The sequence below is a fragment of the Nerophis ophidion genome, linkage group LG21 (genome assembly GCF_033978795.1).
Source record: "Nerophis ophidion isolate RoL-2023_Sa linkage group LG21, RoL_Noph_v1.0, whole genome shotgun sequence".
Classification (NCBI taxonomy): Eukaryota; Metazoa; Chordata; class Actinopteri; order Syngnathiformes; family Syngnathidae; genus Nerophis; species Nerophis ophidion.
This window is the reverse complement of record NC_084631.1, coordinates 7,466,297-7,486,174: the sequence shown is the minus strand read 5'-3', so window position 1 is coordinate 7,486,174 and position 19,878 is coordinate 7,466,297. Positions and strand designations below refer to the sequence as shown.

The following is a 19,878-nucleotide window of genomic DNA, read 5'->3' as shown; positions in this document are numbered from 1 at the left end:
GAAGGGCCCTATCACAATTATGTGGCGGGCCACTCTAGAATGACATGGCAGGCTACAATAAAATTAAGTAGCGGGCCACGATGTAGCGGGCCACATCAGAATGATGTGGCAGGCTACAATAAAATGATGTGGCGAACCACATTAAATTTAAAAGGTGTGCCACATTAAAATGATGTGGCAGGCTACAATAAAATTATGTAGCAGAACACAGAATGATGTGGCAGGCTATAGTAAAATAACGTGGCAGGCTACAATAAAATGATGTGGCGAACCACGTTAAATTGAAAAGGTGTGCCACGTTAGAATGATGTGGCAGGCTACAGTAAAATTATTTAGCGGGCCACATTAGAATGATATTGCAGTCTACAATAAAATAATGTAGCGGGCACTATCACAATTTTGTGACAGGCTACAATAAAATGATGTGGCGGGCTACATTAGAATGACGTGGCAGGCCATGTTAAAATGATGTGGCGGGCCACATTAGAATGATGTGGCAGGCTACAGTAAAATTATTTAGCGGGCCACATTAGAATGATGTTGCAGTCTACAATAAAATAATGTAGCGGGCACTATCACAATTTTGTGACAGGCTACAATAAAATGACGTGGCGGGCTACATTAGAATGACGTGGCAGGCCACATTAGAATGATGTTGCAGGCTGCAATAAAATGATGTGGCGGGCCCTATCACAATTATGTGACGGGCTACAATAAAATGATTTGGCGGGCCACATTAGAATGATGTGGCAGGCTCCAATAAAATGATGTGGCGAACTACATTAAATTGAAAAGGTGTGCCACATTAGAATGATGTGGCAGGCTCCAATAAAATTATGTAGCAGAACACATTAGAATGAAGTGGCAGGCTACAATAAAATGTGGCAGGCTACAATAAAATGATGTAGTGGGCCACTTTAAATTATGTGGCGGGCCCTATCACAATTATGTGGCGGGCCACACTAGAACGATGTGGCAGGCCACAATAAAAAGAAGTAGCGGGCCACGATGTAGCGGGCCACATTAGAATGATGTGGCAGGCTACAATAAAATGATGTGGCCAACCACATTAAATTGAAAAGGTGTGCCATATTAGAATGATGTGGCAGGCTGCAGTAAAATTATTTAGCGGGCCACATTAGAATGATGTTGCAGTCTACAATAAAATAATGTAGTGGGCCCTATCACAATTTTGTGACGGGCTACAATAAAATGATGTTGGAGGCTACAATAAAATGATGTGGTGGGCCACATCAGAATGATGTGGTGGGCCACATTAGAATGAAATGGCAGGCTACAATAAAATGATTTAGCGGGCCACATTAGAATGATGTTGCAGGCTGCAATAAAATGATGTGGCGGGCCCTATCACAATTATGTGACGGGCTACATTAAAATGATGTGGCAGGCTACAATAAAATGATGTGGCGAACCACGTTAAATTGAAAAGGTGTGCCACGTTAGAATGATGTGGCAGGCTACAGTAAAATTATTTAGCGGGCCACTTTAGAATGATGTTACAGTCTACAATAAAATAATGTAGCGGGCACTATCACAATTTTGTGACAGGCTACAATAAAATGATGTGGCGGGCTACATTAGAATGACGTGGCAGGCCATGTTAAAATGATGTGGCGGGCCACATTAGAATGATGTGGCAGGCTACAGTAAAATTATTTAGCGGGCCACATTAGAATGATGTTACAGTCTACAATAAAATAATGTAGCGGGCACTATCACAATTTTGTGACAGGCTACAATAAAATGACGTGGCGGGCTACATTAGAATGACGTGGCAGGCCACATTAGAATGATGTTGCAGGCTGCAATAAAATGATGTGGCGGGCCCTATCACAATTATGTGACGGGCTACAATAAAATGATTTGGCGGGCCACATTAGAATGATGTGGCAGGCTCCAATAAAATGATGTGGCGAACTACATTAAATTGAAAAGGTGTGCCACATTAGAATGATGTGGCAGGCTCCAATAAAATTATGTACCAGAACACATTAGAATTAAGTGGCAGGCTACAATAAAATGTGGCAGGCTACAATAAAATGATGTAGTGGGCCACTTTAAATTATGTGGCGGGCCCTATCACAATTATGTGGCGGGCCACACTAGAACGATGTGGCAGGCCACAATAAAAAGAAATAGCGGGCCACGATGTAGCGGGCCACATTAGAATGATGTGGCAGGCTACAATAAAATGATGTGGCCAACCACATTAAATTGAAAAGGTGTGCCATATTAGAATGATGTGGCAGGCTGCAGTAAAATTATTTAGCGGGCCACATTAGAATGATGTTGCAGTCTACAATAAAATAATGTAGTGGGCCCTATCACAATTTTGTGACGGGCTACAATAAAATGATGTTGGAGGCTACAATAAAATGATATGGTGGGCCACATTAGAATGATGTGGTGGGCCACATTAGAATGAAATGGCAGGCTACAATAAAATGATTTAGCGGGCCACATTAGAATGATGTTGCAGGCTGCAATAAAATGATGTGGCGGGCCCTATCACAATTATGTGACGGGCTACAATAAAATGATTTGGCGGGCCACATTAGAATGATGTGGCAGGCTCCAATAAAATGATGTGGCGAACTACATTAAATTGAAAAGGTGTGCCACATTAGAATGATGTGGCAGGCTCCAATAAAATTATGTACCAGAACACATTAGAATTAAGTGGCAGGCTACAATAAAATGTGGCAGGCTACAATAAAATGATGTAGTGGGCCACTTTAAATTATGTGGCGGGCCCTATCACAATTATGTGGCGGGCCACACTAGAACGATGTGGCAGGCCACAATAAAAAGAAGTAGCGGGCCACGATGTAGCGGGCCACATTAGAATGATGTGGCAGGCTACAATAAAATGATGTGGCCAACCACATTAAATTGAAAAGGTGTGCCATATTAGAATGATGTGGCAGGCTGCAGTAAAATTATTTAGCGGGCCACATTAGAATGATGTTGCAGTCTACAATAAAATAATGTAGTGGGCCCTATCACAATTTTGTGACGGGCTACAATAAAATGATGTTGGAGGCTACAATAAAATGATATGGTGGGCCACATTAGAATGATGTGGTGGGCCACATTAGAATGAAATGGCAGGCTACAATAAAATGATTTAGCGGGCCACATTAGAATGATGTTGCAGGCTGCAATAAAATAAAGTGGCGGGCCCTATCACAATTATGTGACGGGCTACATTAAAATGATGTGGCAGGCTACAATAAAATTATGTGGCGAACCACATTAAAATGAAAAGGTGTGCCACATTAGAACGATGTGGCAGGCTACAATAAAATGATGTGGCGAACCCCATTAAAATGAAAAGGTTTGCCACATTAGAATAATGTGGCAGGCTACGATAAAATGATGTAGCGGGCCACATTTAAATGATGTGGCGGGCCCTATCACAATTATGTGATGGGCTACAATAAATTGATGTGGCGGGCCACATTACGATGATGTGGCAGGCTACAACAAAATGATGTAGCGGGCCACAATAAATGATGTGGCAGGCTACGATAAAATGATGTAGCGGGTAATCTTAGAATTATGTGGCGGGCTTCAATAAAATGATGTGGCGGGCCCAATCACAATTATGTGACAGACCACATTAAAATGATGTAGCGGGCCACGTTAAAATGATGTGGCGGGCCCTATCACAATTATGTGAGGGGCTACAATAAATTGATGTGGCGGGCCACATTAGGATGATGTGGCAGGCTACAACAAAATGATGTAGCGGGCCACAATAAATGATGTGGCAGGCTATAATAAAATGATGTAGCGGGCAATCTTAAAATGATGTGGCGGGCCCAATCACAATTATGTGACAGACCACATTAAAATGATGTAGCGGACCATTTAAAGTGATGTGGCGGGCTTCAATAAAATGATGTAGCGGGCCACATTAAAATGATGTGGCGGGCCCAATCACCATTATGTGACAGACCACCTTAAAATGATGTAGCGGGCCATATTAAAATGATGTGTCGGGCTTCAATAAAATGATGTAGCGGGCCAGATTAAAATGATGTGGCGGTCCCAATCACAATTATGTGACAGACCACCTTAAAATGATGTGGCGGGCCCAATCACAATTATGTGACGGACCACATTAAAATGATGTAGCGGGCCAAATTAAAAAGATGTGGCGGGCCCAATCACAATTATGTGACAGACCACCTTAAAATGACGTGGCGGGCCCAATCACAATTATGTGACGGACCACGTTAAAATGATGTAGCGGGCCACATTAAAATGATGTGACAGACCACCTTAAAATGATGTGGCGGGCCCAATCACAATTATGTGACAGACCACCTTAAAATGATGTGGCGGGCCCAATCACAATTATGTGACGGACCACGTTAAAATGATGTAGTGGGCCACATTCAAATTATGTGACAGACCACCTTAAAATGATGTGGCGGGCCCAATCACAATTATGTGACAGACCACATTAAAATGATGTAGCGGGCCACATTAAAATGATGTGGCGGGCCCAATCACAATTATGTGACAGACCACCTTAAAATGATGTGGCGGGCCCAATCACAATTATGTGACGGACCACGTTAAAATGATGTAGCGGGCCACGTTAAAATGATGTGGCGGGCCCAATCACAATTATGTGACAGACCACCTTAAAATGATGTGGCTGGCCCAATCACAATTATGTGACGGACCACGTTAAAATGATGTAGCGGGCCACATTAAAATGATGTGACAGACCACCTTAAAATGATGTGGCGGGCTCAATCACAATTATGTGACAGACCACCTTAAAATGATGTGGCGGGCCCAATCATAATTATGTGACGGACCACGTTAAAATTATGTAGCGGGCCACCTTAAAATTATGTGACAGACCACCTTAAAATGATGTGGCGGGCCCAATCACAATTATGTGACGGATCACATTAAAATGATGTAGCGGGCCACATTAAAATGATGTGGCTGGCCCAATCACAATTATGTGACGGACCACATTAAAATGATGTAGCGGGCCATTTTAAAATGATGTGGCGGGCCCAATCACAATTATGTGACGGACCACGTTAAAATGATGTAGCGGGCCACATTAAAATTACGTGGCTGGCCCAATCACAATTATGTGACGGACCACATTAAAATGAAATGGTGTGTCACATTAGAATGCTATGGCAGGTCACATTAAGTGATGTGGTGAGTCCGATTTGGCCCCGGGCCCTTGAGTTCGACACCTGTGTCGTGTGGGCTACTCAAGGCTGAAATATGATAAAAAAGGTATCAGAAGTAGCATCAGGACAGTAGAGAACATCACAATTGTGTGTCGGGTGTGTTTTCAAAGACAAACAGATGAGAAAGGACATAAAAAAAGAGCAATTAGTGGTTTGTGATTGAACGCAGGAAGCAGACGTGTTTCTGTTTATGACTTTTGAAGTAAGCGCCAACCTTCTTTAATTTGAACACACCGGGATTAAAGTGTAATACTGCAGGATTAAGATACTTCCAAGCAGATTAATGCAGATATAAAACACTCCTGCTCAGCAATGCTGGCTATTTTTTTGCCGGATTATCTGCTCAAACCGTGTTTTTGCTAACCTTTTCTTTGTCTGCAAAAACACTTAACACGACGTCTTCCACGCTTTTTATTTTGTCTGCGCTGTAATCCCTCAGCGTCATCCATGAGGGGCGGGGGAGTGGGGGGGTTGCTGAAGGACTAGATGACACAAAACGAAGAGACAAAACAACAGCCAGGCTGCTGGGTCCGACTTCGAAGCACACCTGGCAGGTAACTACGTTTCCATGCACTAAATTAGCACCATTCCTCAAATAATTCGGCTCAAAATAAGCATTTTACAACCCATGGAAACACCTTAAAGGCCTACTGAAATGAGATTTTCTTATTTAAACGGGGATAGCAGGTCCACTCTATGTGTCATACTTGATCATTTCGTGATATTGCCATGTTTTTGCTGAAAGGATTTAGTAGAGAACATCGACGATAAAGTTTGCAACTTTTGGTCGCTAATAAAAAAGCCTTGCCTGTACCGGAAGTAGCAGACGATGTGCGCGTGACGTCACGGGTTGTGGCGCTCCTCACATCTGAACATTGTTTACAATCATGGCCACCAGCAGCGAGAGCGATTCGGACCGAGAAAGCGACCATTTCCCCATTAATTTGAGCGAAGATGAAAGATTTGTGGATGAGGAAAGGGAGAGTGAAGGACTGGAAAAAAGAAAAAACTAGATGGCAGAGAGTGTGAATGTCGTCTGTCTATCTGTGTGGCCCTGCGATGTCCAGGGTGTACCCCGCCTTCACGCCCGATTGTAGCTGAGATAGGCGCCAGTGACCCCAAAAAATAAAGGGAATAAGCAGTAGAAAATGGATGGATAGATGGCAGAGCGATTCAGATGTTATTATACAAATTTACTAGGATCATTCTGGAAAATCCATTATCTGCTTTTTGTGTTACTAGTGTTTTAGTGAGATTATATGGTCGTACCTGTACAACATCAATCAATCAATCAATCAATGTTTATTTATATAGCCCCAAATCACAAATGTCTCAAAGGACTGCACAAATCATTACGACTACAACATCCTCGGAAGAACCCACAAAAGGGCAAGGAAAACTCACACCCAGTGGGCAGGGAGAATTCACATCCAGTGGGACGCCAGTGACAATGCTGACTATAAGAAACCTTGGAGAGGACCTCAGATGTGGGCAACCCCCCCCCCCTCTAGGGGACCGAAAGCAATGGATGTCGAGCGGGTCTAACATGATACTGTGAAAGTTCAATCCATAGTGGCTCCAACACAGCCGCGAGAGTTCAGTTCAAGCGGATCCAAGACATGAAAGTCGGAGGGGTGCAGTGACCGCCAGTGTCTTTGAGGGAAGCCACGTTTTTCAACGAGGCGAAGGCAGCCGGAAATTTTTTTCTTTTCTTTTTCCCTCCTCCACGGTCGAAGCATCCGACAGTCAGGGGCGGCCAGTGGGAGGAGGCAAGAGAGTCCACAGCTGCCTCTTTGACAGGTGCAGGAGGAACGACACAAGCTCTCCACTCATGTCTACGGTAAGAGTTGACTTAGTACCATCATTTTCTCACCGAAACCTGCCGGTTGACATGTGGTAGGGAACCGTGTTCGCTTGACCGCTCTGTTCTATAGTAAAGCTTGACTGTCATCTTTCGGGAATGTAAACAAGGAAACACCGGCTGTGTTCGTGTAGCTAAAGGCGGCTGCAATACACCGCTTCCCACCTACATCTTTCTTCTTTGACGTCTCCATTATTAATTGAACAAATTGCAAAAATTCAGCAACATAGATGTCCAGAATACTGTGGAATAATGCGATTAAAAGAGACGACTTATAGCTGTGAACAAAATGTCCTCTACAATGCGTGACGTCAACAGGAAACTCTGCGTGAAATTTAAAATTGCAATTTAGTAAACTAAAAAGGCCGTATTGGCATGTGTTGCAATGTTAATATTTCATCATTGATATATAAACTATCAGACTGCGTGGTCGCTAGTAGTGGCTTTCAGTAGGCCTTTAATCAAGTACCAACCTCAGAAAACACTTGGCTGTGCACGTACCATCATGATGACCAACATTACAATGCAGTAGCGCAGTAGGCCTAAGTCAGGCGTTGGCAACCAAAAACATACAAAGAGCCGTATTGGATCAAAAATACAAAAAACAAATGGAAAAAAAAATAGAATCCTTATAATAATAGGGGGTTAAATCACCAAAAATATTTCCCGGGCGTGGCCACCGCTGCTGCTCACTGCTCCCCTCACCTCCCAGCTGGTGTATGTATACTTTTGACCCAGCAGTTTGGTCACATTTCCAGTAGACCCATAATAAATTCATTAAAAAAAAACATATCGTATTTCCTTGAATTTAATTGCCGCAGGGCATATAGTATGCGCCTGCCTTGAATTACCGCCTGGTCAAACTGGTGACGTCACGAGTGACACTTCCCCTGTCATAATTTTCAAAATGGAGGAGGCTGATTTCAATACCGGTAATTTGAAATCGCATATTCAGTAGGATTTACGGTCCAAGCTTACACCACACCGAAATTTTTACTGCATACCTTTGGTAAGTGCCGCAGTTAGAAGAGGTTTTAAATTAATTAGCGCATGCTTACTTTTACCGCATGCCTTCGGTAAGCGCCGGAGTGAGAAGAAGTTTTAAAATAATTAGCGCATGCTTACTTTTACCGCATGCCTTTGGTAAGCGCCGGAGTGAGAAGAGGTTTTAAAATAATTAGCGCATGCTTACTTTTACCGCATGCCTTTGGTAAGTGCCGGAGTGAGAAGAGGTTTTAAATTAATTAGCGCATGCTTACTTTTACCGCATGCCTTTGTTAAGCACAGGAGTGAGAAGAGGTTGTAATTAATCAGCGCATGCTTACTTTTACCACATGCCTTTGGTAAGCGCCGGAGTGAGAAGAGGTTTTAAAATAATTAGCGCATGCTTACTTTTACCACATGCCTTTGATAAGCGCCGGAGCGAGAAGAGGTTTTAAACTAATTAGCGCATGCTTGCTTTTAGCGCATGCCTTTGGTAAGTCCCGGTGTGAAAAGAGGTTTTAAAATAATTAGCGTATGCTTACTTTTACCACATGCCTTTGATAAGCGCAGGAGTGAGAAGAGGTTTTAAAATAATTAGCGCATGCTTACTTTTACCGCATGCCTTTGATAAGCGCAGGAGTGAGAAGAAGTTTTAAATTGATTAGCGCATGCTTACTTTTACCGCATGCCTTTGGTAAGCGCAGGAGTGAGAAGAGGTTTTAAAATAATTAGCACATGCTTACTTTTACCGCATGCCTTTGGTAAGCGCCGGAGTGAAAAGAGGTTTTAAAATAATTAGCGCATGCTTACTTATACCACATGCCTTTGATAAGCGCAGGAGTGAGAAGAGGTTTTAAAATAATCATTAACTTTAGAATTTGATGCCGGCAACACGTGAGAAAGAAGTTGGGAAAGGTGGCAATAAATACGGATGAAGTTGAGGAATGCTCATCAAACACTTATTTGGAACACCCCACAGGTGTGCAGGCTAATTGGGAACAGGTGGGTGCCATGATTGGGTATAAAAACAGCTTCCCAAAAACTGCTGAGTCTTTCACAAGAAAGGATGGGGCGAGGTACACCCCTTTGTCCACAACTGCATGAGCAAACAGTTTAAAAACAACATTTCTCAAAGTGCAACTGTAAGAAATTTAGGGATTTCAACATCTAGATCCATAATATCATCAAAAGGTTCAGAGAATCTGGAGAAATCACTCCACATAAACGGGATGGCCGGAAACCGACATTGAATGACCGTGACCCTCGATCTCTCAGACGACACTGTATCAAAAACCGACATCAATCTCTAAAGCAGGGGTAGGGAACCTATGGCTCTAGAGCCAGATGTGGCTCTTTTGATGACTGCATCTGGCTCTCAGATACACCTGAGCTGACATTACTTAACACGATTAGTCATGAATAATTCCGCTGGTAATCGGTGTTAAAAATACTGTTCAACAGGGGTGTGGACTCGAGTCACATGACTTGGACTCGAGTCATGAATTTGATGACTTTAGACTCGACTTGACGAAATGTAAAAAGGCTTGCAACTCGACTTAGACTTCAACACAGGGGTGCCCACACTTTTTCTGCAGGCGAGCTACTTTTCAATTGACCAACTCGAGGGGATCTACCTCATTTATATATATCATTTATATTTATTCATTTATGAAAGAGACATTTTTGTGAACAAGTTAAATGTGTTTAACGATAATACAAGCATGTGTAACACATATAGATCTCTTTCTTTCACGAAGACAAGAATATAAGTTGGTGTATTACCTGATTCTGATGACTTGCATTGATTGGAATCAGACAGTAATGATGATAACGCCCACATTTTCAAATGGAGGAGAAAAAAAGTTGTCCTTTCTGTACAATACCACATGAAAGTGGTTGGTTTTTGGCATCTAATTCATCCAGCTTCCATACACTTTACAAGAAAAACATTGGCGGCAAATTCCGTAGCTTGCTTGATTGACATTCACGGCACCCGAGGGTCTTGTGAGATGACGCTGGCTGCTGCCAGTTCATTATTATGAAAAAATGACAGAGAGGAAGGCGAGAAACACTTTTTATTTCAACAGACTTTCGCGCCGTCCCTTCCGTCAAAACTCTAAAGGCCGACTGCACATTTCCTATCTTCACAATAAAAGCCCTGCTTCATGCTGCCTGCGCTAACAAAATAAGAGTCTCGGAAAGCTGGCGTGCACCAGTGATGTGCACGCCAGCTTTCTGAGGGATCGCTTGTGCACGCCAGTTTTCCGAGACTCTGTATTTAGTTAGCGCAGGCAGCATGAAGCAGGGCTTTTATTGTGAAGATAGGAAATGTGCAGTTGGCCTTTAGAGTTTTGACGGAAGGTACGGCGCGAGAGTCTGTTGAAATAAAAAGTGTTTCTCGCCTTCCTCTCGGTCATATTTTCATAATAATGATCTTGCAGCAGCCAGCGTCATCTCACAAGACCCTCCGGTACCGTGAATGTCATTTAAGTGCCGTCTTGGTGAAGATTGATGATCACTCATTTTTAGGTCTATTTTTTTTAAAAGCCTGGCTGGAGATCGACTGACACCCCCCCCGCGGTCGACTGGCAGCTCGCGATCGACGTAATGGGCACCCCTGCTTTAACATCAATGACTTGTGACTTGACTTGGACTTCAATCAATCAATCAATGTTTACTTATATAGCCCTAAATCACTAGTGTCTCAAAGGGCTGCACAAACCACTACGACATCCTCGGTAGGCCCACATAAGGGCAAGGAAAACTCACACCCAGTGGGACCTCGGTGACAATGATGACTATGAGAAACCTTGGAGAGGAGGAAAGCAATGGATGTCGAGCGGGTCTAACATGATACTGTGAAAGTTCAATCCATAATGGATCCAACACAGTCGCAAGAGTCCAGTCCAAAGCGGATCCAACACAGCAGCGAGAGTCTCGTTCACAGCGGAGCCAGCAGGAAACCATCCCAAGCGGAGGCGGATCAGCAGCGCAGAGATGTCCCCAGCCGATACACAGGCAAGCAGTACATGGCCACCGGATCGGACCGGACCCCCTCCACAAAAAGACAGACATTGTCAAATAAAGGTCAGTTAAAATGTATACTATATTAAGAATATGTGTACATATTGCATAAGGCCCTGACATCTAAAAAGTACAACTCTGTTCATTGTTATGTTCGTGTATTTGTTATGTTTTTCATGTGTACGCACACATAAACACACAAACAGTATGAGATGAGATCAATTAGTTAAGGTATGAACAGGATAGAAACTGCTGTGGAACAAGTTACAATGCAAAATGCCATGGAAATACAATGTTATCACTTTCGTGCAAATAAGTACAGTTGCACTTGTTTTTTTAAAAATGTGTTTATTCTGTAAAGGAATGAGTTAAATGTTTAAAAAAGACTGGTTAATAGTGCTATTATGAAGTGCAATGTCAGCACTATTCTTTTCCTGCAGTTTCAAATGCACTTGTTTTAATAAATGCATACAGCGTTTAAAAGCATACACAATCTGTGTAAATATATTAGTCTGGGGTTTAAAGGACTTGAAATGACTTCAAACTCAAAATGCAGGACTTGGGACTTGACTTGAGACTTTCCAGTCTTGACTTTGGACTTGACTCGAGACTTGACTCGAGACTTGAGGGCAAAGACTTGAGACTTACTTGTGACTTGCAAAACAATGACTTGGTCCCACCTTTGGGTTTGCCTTACCGACGTGTGTGTAAAATTTGGTGAGTTTTGAAGCATGTTAAGGGGGTCAAATTACAGCGCGTAGGTGCGGAATAAAGAAAGAATAATAATTAAAGCTGCAAGCAGCGTTGGTCGGGTCCGCCTTTGGCCGCTGCCAAGCCTTGGTCTAAGTCAGACCTACATAGAGGTCTTTGTTTCATGTCTCTACGACATTCCTAACAGAAGTTACAAGCAGTTTTGTCTGGGTTTTTTCCTAGGGGGCGCTAGAGCGCAATTTTGACTTTTGGAGTTTGGTTTTTTATTAGATGGCAATTTTTGCCAGTCCTGATGTGTGTGTAAATTTGGGTGAGTTTTGAAGCATGTTAAGGGGGTCAAATTACAGATCAGCGTTTCTGGATGTTGTTGATAAATGGCTTTCGCTTTGCATAGTAGAGCTTTAACTTGCACTTTGAAGCATTTTAAGGTGGTCAAATTACAGCTCAAAGAGGCAAAAATGACATTTTTTAGGAAACTTTGAGCAGGGGTTCTTTGAAGGCGCGTAAAATCAAAACCGGAGCAGTAATCAAAACTTTGTTGGATTGTTTTAATCAAAAGGGTTCAATCCCTCTCCTGTGCGAGTTTGAAGCCGAAATGACACACGCACTCAAAGGAGTTTACGTTTGAAAAAGGTGACGGGTTTTTACAAAACTTTTATTTTGAAAGGGTAATTTTTAACTTCCTGTTGATTTTTGCCGAAGGATGTCAATCATCTAAATGTAGGTCTAAGTGAGACCTACATAGAAGTTTTTGTTTCATGTCTTTCCGGCATTCCTACTGAAAGTTACAAACAATTTTGTTTGTGTTTTCTTCCTAGGAGCAGTTTTTGCTGTGTTTTATTCAAAAATTGCACTAGAGCGCATTTTTTAATTTTCGGGTTTAGTTTTTTCATTAGATCGCAATTTCTGCCAGTACTGATGTGTGTGCCAAGTTTGGTGAGTTTTGAAGCATTTTAAGGGGGTCAAATTACAGTTCAAAGAGGCAAAAATTGAATTTTTTGCGAAAATTTTGTATTGCAGGAGTTTTTGCCAACTTTTTGTTGATTTTTGCGCGAGAAAGTAAAATTATGAATTGTAGGTCTAAGTCAGCCCTACATAGAAGTTTTTGTTTCATGTCTCTAGGACATTCCTAACGGAAGTTATGAGCAGTCTGTTGTTGTTTTTTTCCCTAGGGGGCGCTAGCGCGCAATTTTCTTTTTTGGGGTTTGGTTGCTTAATAACTTGGGAAGGTTTGCTATACCGACGTGTGTGTCAAATTTGGTGAGTTTTGGAGCATGTTAAGGGGGTCAAATTAGGGTGCGAAGGTGCGGAATAATAATAAAACACAGCAGTTTCAATAGGGGCCTGCGGACCCTAATAAAGAATAATAATAAAACCTTACAATTTCAATAGGGTCCTTTGGAGTCCTTTTACAATGGGCCTGGCAGACCCTAATAAATAAACAAAAAATTATTCTGCGGCCCGGTACCAATCAAGCTGCTGGTTGGGGACCACTGCTGTAAAGTTCAAATTTAAATGAGAACAAAAAATGAAGTTGAAGTCTATATAAAGTGCAGTTCCCTTTAATAACATGACTATAATTGGACAAAACAAAACAAAAAAGTGTACATTCCAGGATTCCGTAATTGGACGGAGATGTTTGAGCCCTGCGTGTGGACACGGGCTCTTGTTTTCGTGATTAAAAAGCCAAGCAGCATTTTTTTAGTTTGACGCTGGAGGATAAGCTGAGGCAGCAAACATTTGATGCTGACGCCAGCTTCGGAGCAGGGTGTCATTATCCTTCAGGAGGTGAGCTCATCCCAACAACATGTGAGCCACAGATGCATGACTCCATCTCGCTCGCAGGTCACATGAACGCCCAGCTTCTCCAAAAAGAACCGAGCGTGGACGCATGACTCGTTGATACACGGTCGCCGTGGGGACCGGCGAACTCCTCCACGCGTCAACATGGACAGAAAGGCGAGGGCGTGGACGCCTGACCCAGACATAACACCTGGGAGCGTTGGGGTCAAACAAGCCCGGGCCTGCTCAATGGCCCGCCCGCCGTTTGACCTGAGCGCCGGGCGCCGCAGAGCAGCAGCAGGTTAACGGGGACACGACGCAAACCTCGTGAAGTAGGTCACCCACTTCAGATGTTTGCTCACAAGGTGTCAGCGCTGCTTCCGCAAAGAGGCGATTTGAGGGACGCCATGGCGTCCGCTTCGGTTTCGTTTCAGATGATTTCAGGATAAAACCAAAATGTTCACGCGGACTTCGGCTTCCTCGTTCTAATAAAAGAATGTTGTTACGAAAGAAAGAACTTCCTTGATCACATTGCTGACAGTCATGATACAGATTGTTCACAATCCTTTTTTGAGACAAGAACACATGATTTTATCTCATGTATTCTAAATCATAAATAAACACTAGCAAAGGTCAGCTAGAAATGGAGCCAATATGAGTGGCTCAAATCCCGCCTCCAAATTGCTCTAAAAAAAAATTCTAATAACATTTTATATTCACTATAAAAATATATGCAATTTAGTAACATTCATAATAGCTTGTATTTATGTAATTTCAACAACTTCACTAGTCATGGCAGACTTCATGAGAGGCATCAAAGACTACTTTGGGACAAATGATGATCCAGAAACTTATATTTTTGAGCCTGAATATAAGGAGGACTGTTACATACAACTGGGGAAGTAGACCAGTTTTTTTCAACCTTTTTTGAGCCAAGGCACGTTTTTTGCGTTGAAAAAAATCCGGAGGCACACCGCCAGCAGAAATCGTTAAAAAACAAAACTCAGTTGAAAGTAAAAAGTCGTTGTCGCAATTGTTGGATATGACTTTAAACCATAACCAAGCATGCATGACTACAGCTCTTGTCTCAAAGTAGTTGTACTGTCACTACCTGTCACATCACACCCTGACTTATTTTGACTTGTTTGCTGTTTTCCTGTGTGTAGTGTTTTAGTTCTTTTCTTGCGCACCTATTTTGGTGGCTTTTTCTCTTTTTTTGGTAGTTTCCTGTAGCAGTTTCATGTCTTCCTTGGAGCCATATTTCCCGCATGTACTTTGTTTTAGCAATCGAGAATATTTCAGTTGTTTTTATCCTTCTTTCATGTCACGTTCGGATGTACATTGTGGACGCCCTCTTTGCTCCACAGTAAGTCTTTCCTGTCGTCCAGCAATCTGTTTTTGTTTACTTTGCAGCCAGTTCAGTTTTACTTTCGTTCTGCAAAGCCTTCCCTAAGCTTCATTGCCTTTTCTTAGCAGCACTCAAAAATTTTTTTATTTTTGGTTTAAGCATTTGACAACTTTTTACCTGCACACTGCCTCCCGCTGTTTCCAAAGCAATTAGCTACCGACTAGACAGCACCGACACTCAACAACAACACATCATTTTCAGACTATAATTACTGGTTTGCAAAAACATTTTTAACCCAAATAGGTGAAATTAGATCAACTCCCATGGCACACCAGATTGTATCTCACTGCACGCTAGTGTGCTGCGGCACAGTGGATGGAAAAACACTTAAGTAGATGACACAACGGCTGTGTCTGCTACTCTAAGGGAAAGGTGCAAGGCGATGTGTAGAATTAACCACGTAAATGTATAAGGCGAGAAGGCAGTCCGTGGGCAGACAAGCGGTCAAGGGCTGGGGAGAAGCAAAGAGGTCCGTGTCCAAGCAGGGGTTGAGGATCGGGGTAGGCAGTCTGGAATCCAGAGGGAAGTCGAGGCACACAGCTCGATCACACAAAGGACAGAAGACACGGAAACAGGGAAGGCACAGAAAGAGATCAAGTACGTGGGAGGGAAGCCAAAGACGGGACGCTTACTATGGGAGTGCCATCCCATTCCTAACCCATAGGGTTCAATATGATGCGGAGTATATGCGAAAAAAAATTTTTTTAGGAATTTTCCACCATTCTTCCAAAAGCGCATTGGTGAGGTCACACACTGATGTTGGTCGAGAAGGCCTGGCTCACAGTCTCCGATCTAGTTCATCCCAAAGTTGTTCTATCGGAGTCATGTCACGACTCTGTGCAGGCCAGTCAAGTTCATCCACACCAGACTCTTGTCATCCATATCTAAATGATTAAATAATAATGATGATGATAAAAATAACAATAAGTACTGTATATATACATTAATAAATTAAAGACTATGCATAAAAATAGTTTAAAAAAAGGTTTTAAGTGTAAATAAAAAAAAGTCCATACATACACTATATTGCCAAAAGTATTTGGCCACCTGCCTTGACTCACATATGGACTTAAAGGGCCATCCCATTCCTAACCCATAGGGTTCAATATGATGCGGAGTATATGCGAAAAAAATTTTTTTTAGGAATTTTCCACCATTCTTCCAAAAGCGCATTGGTGAGGTCACACACTGATGTTGGTCGAGAAGGCCTGGCTCACAGTCTCCGATCTAGTTCATCCCAAAGTTGTTCTATCGGAGTCATGTCACGACTCTGTGCAGGCCAGTCAAGTTCATCCACACCAGACTCTTGTCATCCATATCTAAATGATTAAATAATAATGATGATGATAAAAATAACAATAAGTATATATACATTAATAAATTAAAGACTATGCATAAAAATAGTTTAAAAAAAGGTTTTAAGTGTAAATAAAAAAAAGTCCATACATACACTATATTGCCAAAAGTATTTGGCCACCTGCCTTGACTCACATATGGACTTAAAGGGCCATCCCATTCCTAACCCATAGGGTTCAATATGATGCGGAGTATATGCGAAGTTTGTTTTTTTTAGGAATTTTCCACCATTCTTCCAAAAGCGCATTGGTGAGGTCACACACTGATGTTGGTCGAGAAGGCCTGGCTCACAGTCTCTGATCTAGTTCATCCCAAAGTTGTCCTATCGGAGTCGGGTCAGGACTCTGTGCAGGCCAGTCAAGTTCATCCACACCAGACTCTGCCATCCATTACTTTATGGACCTTGCTTTGTGCACAGTCATATTGGAAGAGTAAGGGGCTCGCTCCGAGTGTGAAACCCCGCAACCTTGTGGACAGCCTTCCCAGAAGAGTTGAAGCTGTAATAGCTGCAAAAATGTGGACCGAAATCAAATTGAACCCTTTGGGTTAGGAATGGGATTGCAATTCAAGTTCACATCCCGTCCCATAACACAGTGGTGAACATGCCCTTTCCCAACTACTTTGGCACGTGTTGCAGACATGAAATTCTAAGTTCATTATTATTTGCAAAAAAAAAATAAAGTTTATGAGTTTGATCCTTGTATTCTGTTTATATTTACATCTAACACAATTTCCCAACTCATATGGAAACGGGGTTTGTGTATATGTCCAACTCATCTTGTGATAAAAGCCAGCACAAGTGTGTTCCGAAGAGCATTTCAGAGTTTAAGGCCTGCTCGTGCAAAAACTGGGTCGACTACTCTGCCAATCAATCTCGACTTTGAGCATTCTATTAAAGAAAAAAAAAAAAAAAAAAGCCTACAACTTTTTCACGCAAAGTATGTAAGTAAATTCCAATCCATCCATCTTCTTCCGCTTATCCGAGGTCGGGTCGCGGGGGCAACAGCCTAAGCAGGGAAACCCAGACTTCCCTCTCCCCAGCCACTTCGTCTAGCTCTTCCCGGGGGATCCCGAGGCGTTCCCAGGCCAGCCGGGAGACATAGTCTTCCCAACGTGTCCTGGGTCTTCCCCGTGGCCTCCTACCGGTTGGACGTGCCCTAAACACCTCCCTAGGGAGGCGTTCGGGTGGCATCCTGACCAGATGCCCGAACCACCTCATCTGGCTCCTCTCGATGTGGAGGAGCAGCGGCTTTACTTTGAGTTCCTCCCGGATGGCAGAGCTTCTCACCCTATCTCTAAGGGAGAGACCCGCCACACGGCGTAGGAAACTCATTTCGGCCGCTTGTACCCGTGATCTTATCCTTTAGGTCATGACCCAAAGCTCATGACCATAGGTGAGGATGGGAACGTAGATCGACCGGTAAATTGAGAGCTTTGCCTTCCGGCTCAGCTCCTTCTTCACCACAACGGATCGGTACAACGTCCGCATTACTGAAGACGCCGCACCGATCCGCCTGTCGATCTCACGATCCACTCTTCCCCCACTCGTGAACAAGACTCCTAGGTACTTGAACTCCTCCACTTGGGGCAGGGTCTCCTCCCCGACCCGGAGATGGCACTCCACCCTTTTCCGGGAGAGAACCATGGACTCAGCGGCTTTACTTTGAGTTCCTCCAGGATGACAGAGCTTCTCACCCTATCTCTAAGGGAGAACCCCGCCACCCGGCGGAGGAAGAAAACTCATTTCGGCCTCTTGTACCCGTGATCTTATCCTTTAGGTCATGACCCAAAGCTCACGACCATTGGTCAGGATGGGAACGTAGATCGACCGGTAAATTGAGAGCTTTGCCTTCCGGCTCAGCTCCTTCTTCACCACAACGGATCGGTACAACGTCCGCATTACTGAAGACGCCGCACCGATCCGCCTGTCGATCTCACGATCCACTCTTCCCTCACTCGTGAACAAGACTCCTAGGTACTTGAACTCCTCCACTTGGGGCAGGGTCTCCTCCCCAACCCGGAGATGGCATTCCACCCTGGACCATGGACTCGGAGGTGCTGATTCTCATTCCGGTCGCTTCACACTCGGCTGCAAACCGATCCAGTAAGAGCTGAAGATCCCGGTCAGATGAAGCCATCAGGACCACATCATCTGCAAAAAGCAGAGACCTAATCCTGCGGTTACCAAACCGGAACCCCTCAACGCCTTGGCTGTGCCTAGAAATTCTGTCCATAAAAGTCATGAACAGAATCGGTGACATGGCGGAGTCCAACCCTCACTGGAAATGTGTTCGACTTACTGCCGGCAATGTGGACCAAGGTCTGACACAGGGAGCAGACCGCCACAATAAGACAGTCCGATACCCCATACTCCCTGAGCACTCCCCACAGGACTTTCCGACTTCTCCAAGTCCACAAAGCACATGTAGACTGGTTGGGCAAACTCCCATGCACCCTCCAGAACCCTGCCGAGAGTATAGAGCTGGTCCACAGTTCCACGACCAGGACGAAAACCACACTGTTCCTCCTGAATCCGAGGTTCGACTATCCGACGTAGCCTCCTCTCCAGTACACCTGAATAGAGTAAATTCCAATCTTAAACTGAATTATATAACAAACCAGAAGTGTGAGAAGTAAGAAGCAAGCATGGTGTGACTTGCAGTGGTGCCTTAGTGCAAGGTAAACAATGTCCATGTGCGTCTCTCCCCATCGCCTGCAGCTAAATAGAGCGGAAACTAACACGACTTGGCATTCATTCCGCAGCTCAAAAGGAATGAAACCAGTAAAACAGGAGAAAAAAAAATCAAAATAAACAAACAAGTCTAGGTTGTCACACCTTTTTTGGGGATTCTGTCTCGACATCTCTCGCCGCAATGCTGCGGAGCGACTGTTTGAGTGTGCTGCTTTGAGGTGAACATAAACACTGGCATGGTTTAAGGTCAGCGTGCGCATGTCAGCAGTTTAGCCTGAGAACATTCCAGACTTACATAACCGCCGAGCAAGGGGGGAAAACAAGACGCCGCCGGTTCGTTTTCACAACTGGGGCAAAGGCCTTCCCACCATTTAATGGTGCACGGTCTTCATTCTCCTAGGGCAGGGGTAGGGAACCTATGGCTCTTTTGAAGACTGCATCTGGCTCTCTGATAAATCTGAGCTGACATCCATCCATCATCCATCATCTTCCGCTTATCCGAGGTCGGGTCGCGGGGGCAACAGCCTAAGCAGGGAAACCCAGACTTCCCTCTCCCCAGCCACTTGGTCTAGCTCTTCCCGGGGGATCCCGAGGCGTTCCCAGGCCAGCCGGGAGACATAGTCTTCCCAACGTGTCCTGGGTCTTCCCCGTGGCCTCCTGCCGGTTGGACGTGCCCTAAACACCTCCCTAGGGAGGCGTTCAGGTAGCATCCTGACCAGATGCCCGAACCACTCAATCAATCAATCAATCAATCAATGTTTATTTATATAGCCCCAAATCACAAATGTCTCAAAGGACTGCACAAATC

The 19,878-nt window shown here is 43.8% G+C and overlaps 2 long non-coding RNA genes across 2 annotated transcripts in view; one reads left to right on the top strand and one right to left on the bottom strand.

Moving 5' to 3' along the window:
• LOC133539657 (uncharacterized) overlaps nucleotides 1–19,878 on the bottom strand; it is a 60,972-nt gene that overhangs the window by 15,229 nt on the left and 25,865 nt on the right. The gene's annotated exons all lie outside the window — the stretch shown is intronic.
• Nucleotides 13,306–17,073, top strand: LOC133539653 (uncharacterized). Its single transcript, XR_009803461.1, has 2 exons — nucleotides 13,306–13,620; nucleotides 13,678–17,073. It is a non-coding gene; the product is annotated as an uncharacterized LOC133539653 (long non-coding RNA).